The 5,993-nt window shown below is 45.0% G+C and overlaps 1 non-coding gene across 1 annotated transcript; it reads left to right on the top strand.

Moving 5' to 3' along the window:
• Window positions 1–402: 402 nt before the first annotated feature.
• LOC117074931 lies at window positions 403–504 on the top strand. The gene has a single exon (XR_004433774.1). It is a non-coding gene; the product is annotated as a U6 spliceosomal RNA (small nuclear RNA).
• The last annotated feature ends 5,489 nt before the right edge of the window (window positions 505–5,993 follow it).

Consider the following 5,993-nt stretch of genomic DNA (forward strand, 5'->3'; position numbering starts at 1 on the left):
TAATCAAAGCAATAACAGAATGCCTAGAAGGCATTTAATAAAACCCATCACCAAATCCTAATAACTCAAAGGAATGTAGGAGAAGACTTAACATGTAAAACAATGCCCCAAGCCAACTTTCTGCATCATATTTAATGAGAAAACACCAAAATCACCCACAGTAAAGTGAGAGCAAGTCAAGGTGTCACTAGCATTTAACACAACTGGGATCACACACGCACAAAACAGCAAGAACCAGAAATAAAAGAACAACTCCTGGAATGGAGGAGAAAAAAGGCATTGTTATCTGCAGCTGATATGACTGCTTGGAAGACATCTGAGAATTAGTGCTAAGGAGAGGATGGTAAGGGAGCGACCCAGTTCCAAACTAAATATTTTTAAACTATGTAATTAGAAAATATAGTCAGTGACAGTGCTAACACCAAAATTGGAATGATACAGAGAAGATTAGCATGGTTCCTGCGTAAGGATGACATTCAAAGTTGTCAAATAGTCCCTATTTTTAAAAATAAGAAAAAAATGAAACGAACAACAAATCCCATTCACAATAGGAATAAAAGTATAAAACAAAGGCATAAACTCAACAAAAAAGGAAGGAAGGAAGGAAGGGAGGGCAGGAGGCAGGGAGGGAGGGAAGGCATAAACAAAGATAAACTCGACAAAAAGGAAAGGAGGGGAGGAGAGCAGGGAAGGAGGGGGGAAGGAAATAGCAAACTTTAGGGGAAGAGTCAAAAAAAAAAAAAGGAAGAGAGGACATGGAGAACTGGAGAGACTGACAGGTCCTGGATGGAAAGAGTTGGCAAATATGTCAATATTCTTGCGGGAGGTGCAGGGAGAGCTCCCCGCTGTCTAGACCACAGGCACCCAGGGAGGACCCAGGAAAGCTTCCACCCCCAAACCAGCACTGCACCTTGTGCCAACACAGAAAGCCACAGAAAACCCTTGGCCCCACTCCAAAGCCCTGACTAAATCATGTACTCCCGGGAAACGCAGGGCCAAGACACCACCATGGGCGTCATCAAGCTTAGAATTAATTCAGCACCATGTTCTCACTCATAGGTGGGAATTGAACAATAAGAACACTTGGACACAGGAAGGGGAACATCACACACTGGGGCCTGTTGTGGGGTGGGGGGAGGCGGGAGGGATAGCATTAGGAGATATACCTAATGTAATTAATGAGTTAATGGGTGCAGCACACCAACATGGCACATGTATACATATGTAACAAACCTGCACGTTGTGCACATGTACCCTAGAACTTAAAGTATAATTTTTAAAAAGAGGGAAAAAAAGAAAAAAAAAGAATTAATTCAGCACCTTAACTAGTGTGGAGTTCATAACATCCTCACAACTGGGTTTACCTCGGACACCACCAGAAGCTGAAAGCCATTCCTGCTCCATCCACGTATGATGGATAAACAAAGTGTGGCTATCCAGACAATGGATTATTATTCAGCCTTAAAAAGGAAGGAAATTCTGACACATGCCCCAGTGCGGATGAACCTGAAGGATACTATGTCAAGGGAAATAAGCCAGTCACAAAAGGATACTGTATGATCTCGCTTGGATGCAGAATCTTAAACAGTCAAACTCACAGAAACAGAAAGTCAAGTGGTGACTGCCAAGGGCTGCAGACAGGGCAACGGGGAGTTGTTCAGTGGGTACAGATCCGTAAGTTTGAGGGACCTGCTATGCAGCATTGCCCGTGAATTACACACTTAAAAATGTGTCCAGACAACCATTCTGCTTTTAACTTCCAGGAAATTAGGTTGGTGCAAAAGTAATTGCAATTTTGAAAATGGCAAAAATCACAATTACTTTTTTGCACCAATCTAATACATTATATAAGATATTCAACACTTTATTATAAAATGGGCTCTGTATTAGATGATTTTGTCCAAATGTAGGCTAATATGAGAGTTCTGAGCCCCGTTTAAGGCAGGCTGGGCTCAGCTATGATGTTCAGAAGGTTAGGTGCATTAAATGTATTTCCAACTCAGCATATTTTCAGCTTATGATGGGTTTATCTGGAGGTAACCAATGAAATAACTGGAGGAGCATCTGTACTGAATCTGAATTTTTTTTAATCACAAAATATATTCATTGATAAATGATCTCTCTAAAATTACGAAAACAACAACAAACTCATTCCTGGCATGCTGTGATTTTGCAGGTTCTCATCTCCAAACAGACTTGGCCCCACCTGCCCCAGGCCCCTCCCTTGAGTCCCCAACACTTCTTCAGGGCCCTTCAGAACTCACAGTGAATCAACACTTCCTATAGACTGAGCTCTCTGAACGTCCCCTCACTTCCACAGCTGGATGAATCCCACCACTGCCTTTCCAAGTCAGTCTGTTCATTTTCTCACATTTCCCAAGCTGAAGGTCTCGTTGTACCTCACATCTATGACTGTTGCTTCCCCACTGTCTGTTCCCTTCCCCACTGTAAACAGACACCCTCCATCTCCACAGTTCACGCAGCAGGACCTGGCATCCTCTTCCCCTCCCTGTTGCCATCTACACACCCCCACTCCATTCTCCCCATTCCCTGACATCCCTGGCTCACGGCGCTCCTCCTTCTGTGGCATCCAAGAAACTGACCCACCCACCTTCCAGCCTCTCAATTCCAAGACTTCCAACATCGCCTTCCTCCACTCTCACCCCAGCAAGCCAACCCATCCATGGTTTTCTCTCAGCTTCTATTTCCTTCTCTGCAAATCCTGGTACCAATATTTATCTCGCATGGACTTGGACAGTCTGCTTAATTTCTTTATGCCTCAGTCTCCTGATCTATAAAATGGGAATGATAATAAGGAGACTATGTCATAGGGTTGTAGTAAAGACTAAAGGAGACTATATTCATTGCATACTGAGAACAGTGGTTAGCACATAGTGAGCAAAGAATGCTAGTCACCAGTAATAGTAATTCTACAACAGGTAAAGATGATGGGGGAAGAAAACAAGTCTCCCTACCTGAGGCAAACAGAGTAGCAGAACAAAGAACTCTGGAGTCAGACCCTGGGTTTGAATTTGGGAACACTACCTATCCTGGAGCCTTGGCTTCTTCACGTGTCAGATGGGGATAAGAATACTTACCTTCCATGTTAGACGAGTTCCCCTGATAGGAGCCCAGAGTTATTCCCTCCCCGTGTCAGAGAGGACAGGTGTCTCAGGTTGGAGCCTCAGGCATTACCTGGGTGTGATGCAGGTAACTGGAGCATGCAGGGGTCCAGGTATCAGCGAGGACATGGACAGCTTCTTGGCAGTGAGCCAATCATGACTGCTTGCCCTTACTGATCACCATCTGAGATGTCTGAGATTCTGCAAGCATTCAAGTGGAGTTTGGCCACAGTAAAACTAGCCCTTCACATTTATTTTGCCTTTTAGAAAACACTGATATCAGTTTAAAATAGTGACGTGTCTTTGGATCCCACGTGTGCTATATAAAGAAACATCTAAATGGGCACTTCCATGTCTCATGGTTTTAAAAATGTTTTAAATGTGGCTGTGCGAACCTCCTTCTAGCCGACTGCTGTCTCCAGAAGAGATCCATGTTCACTCCTCATCTCTTGGGAAGGCCCATCAGATTTCATTTCACTCATCCCACTTCTAACATAAGCAGAAATCTTACCCTACACCAACTTTACCATCCATCAGGAGAATCCAGCAATCCTACTTCCAGGTATATACCCTCAAAAAGTCAAAGCAGTGTCTCAAGGAGATATTTGTACACCTGTGTACAGAGCAGCATTATTCACAATAGCCAAAAGGTAGAAATGGGCCAAGGGTACTTCAACAGGTGAATGGATAAAGAAAATATGGTATATCCACACAAGGAAATATTATTTAACCTCAAAAAGGAAGGAAATTCTGACACGTGCTACAGCGTGGATGAACCTTGAGGATATTATGCTGAGTGAAATAAGCCAGTTGCAAAAGGACAAACACTGTATGATGCCACTCTTGTGAGGAACCTAGAGCAGTCAGATTCATAGAGACAAAGAACAGAACGGCGCTTGAAAGGAGCTAAGGGAAGCGGAATGGGAAGCGAGTGTTTAATGGGGACAGACTTTCACTTTGGGAAGATGAAATAGTTCTAGAGATGGAAGGTGGTACAACAATGTGAATGAACTTAATGCCACTGAACTGTACTCTTAAAGATGATTATGTGTATTTTTCCACAATTCAAAAACCAGTAAAGTTAAGAGCTGGCTGGCTTTCCCCTTCAGAATATATCCAGACACTGCGGTGCGCCGGTGCCACAGCTGCCGGCCCAGCCCAGGTCACTTCTTTCCTAGACCACAGCCCTAGCCTCCAAACTGGTCTGCGCACTCCATCTGTCCACTCTCAACAAACAGCCCAAAGCAGTCATTTTAAAACAAGGTCAGGTCATACCATTGCTCTGTGCAAAACCTTGCAAAAGTTCCCCAGTGGAGTCACAGTAAAAATATCCAAAGTCCTGACAGTGACTCGCAAGCTCCCCCATCTTTCTGCCCTCCTCCCCAACTGCTTGTTCACTCTGCTGCGGCCCCACTGGCCTTTCTACCACTCCCTGGATGTGGGGGACACAGGCCAGCGGTCATCTCTGCCTGGAATGTCCACCACTCCAGCTGTCCACCTGGCTTTCTCATCTCTCCCATGACTTGCTCATGTACCTTTATGAAGGCAGGGATGTTTGTCCTGCTCACTCATATATATTCCTTTTGCCTAGAACAGCGCCAGGCACATGGTAGCCACTCAAAGATATTTGTTGAATTAATGAATAAATAGAAGGATTATTTCTAAAGTCAGAAACATTTGTCAGAACCAGAACTTGGAGCAGAGGAGCAGGTGGGTGCTTTTGACAAGGCTGCCACCTAGTGGTTGGATTCCTTGACAGCCTTCTGGGGGTTCCCCAATCTTTCACTTGACCCTGGGGCAGGCAGGGAGGACTACTACCTGCACACAAGGAATCTCCTCATTCCCTAAAAGCCACACCATTGTGTAAGATGAGATATACATTGGGAGGCTGAGGCAGGAGAATGGCATAAACCCGGGAGGCGGAGCTTGCAGTGAGCTGAGATCCGGCCACTGCACTCCAGTCCGGGCGACAGAGCGAGACTCCGCCTCAAAAAAAAAAAAAAAAAAAAAGATGAGATATACACAAAGGACACCTCAGGGAGAAAAAGAAGAATAAGAACTGGAATCCAGGCCAGGCGCAGTGGCTCATGCCTGTAATCCCAGCACCTTGGGAGGCCAAGGCAGGAGCCCAGGAGTTCAAGACCAGCCTGGGCAACATGGTGAGACCCTGGTGGTGTGCACCTGTAGTCCCAGCTACTTTGAGAGCTGGGACAGGAGGATCTCTTGAGCCCAGAAGTTGGAGGCTGCAATCAGCTATGATTGCACCACTGCACTCCAGCCTGGACGACAGGGCAAAACTGTCTCTAGAAAAAAAAAAAAAAAAAAAATCAGGATTTTTTGGAATCCAGATATGTGAATAATGTTAATGAAAGAAAACCAATTAGAAAAAGTGGATGTTCCATAATGAAACCTGGGGTGGGCATGGGAGAGAATAAGTCAAACTTGTTTGACCTTCCTGAAGCTAAGGTTCCTGGTCTAGATAAAATAACCATGCTCTTCCTCTGGCTGTTGTGAGCATCAAGGGAGACAGCAGCTCAGAGAAGCCAGCACGTGCAGGTAGGTGGCAGGGCTTGAAAATAGTAGTCCCTTTCGTGATTTTTGCTGTGTTCTTGCTATTGTTGGAACAAACTTTGGCATAGCCCCAGAGAACAGCATAAGGCCTGGCAACTAGAAACTGGAAATAGCCTTGAGAAGAATGAAGAAGCTCATGCCTCCCCATTCAAGCAGTTCCAGTACCACCCATGACAGATGGCAAGTTGGTGCCCTAGGCAAGGCTGAGACAATGATATCATTATTACGACCAAAAGATTACACGTTTCTTCCTGGAGTAGATTTCAGGGATTCTCCCTGAAGACAGATCAGCTCCCAAGA

This window comes from Trachypithecus francoisi, unplaced genomic scaffold (assembly GCF_009764315.1).
Source record: "Trachypithecus francoisi isolate TF-2019V2 unplaced genomic scaffold, Tfra_2.0 Contig01665, whole genome shotgun sequence".
NCBI lineage: Eukaryota > Metazoa > Chordata > Mammalia > Primates > Cercopithecidae > Trachypithecus > Trachypithecus francoisi.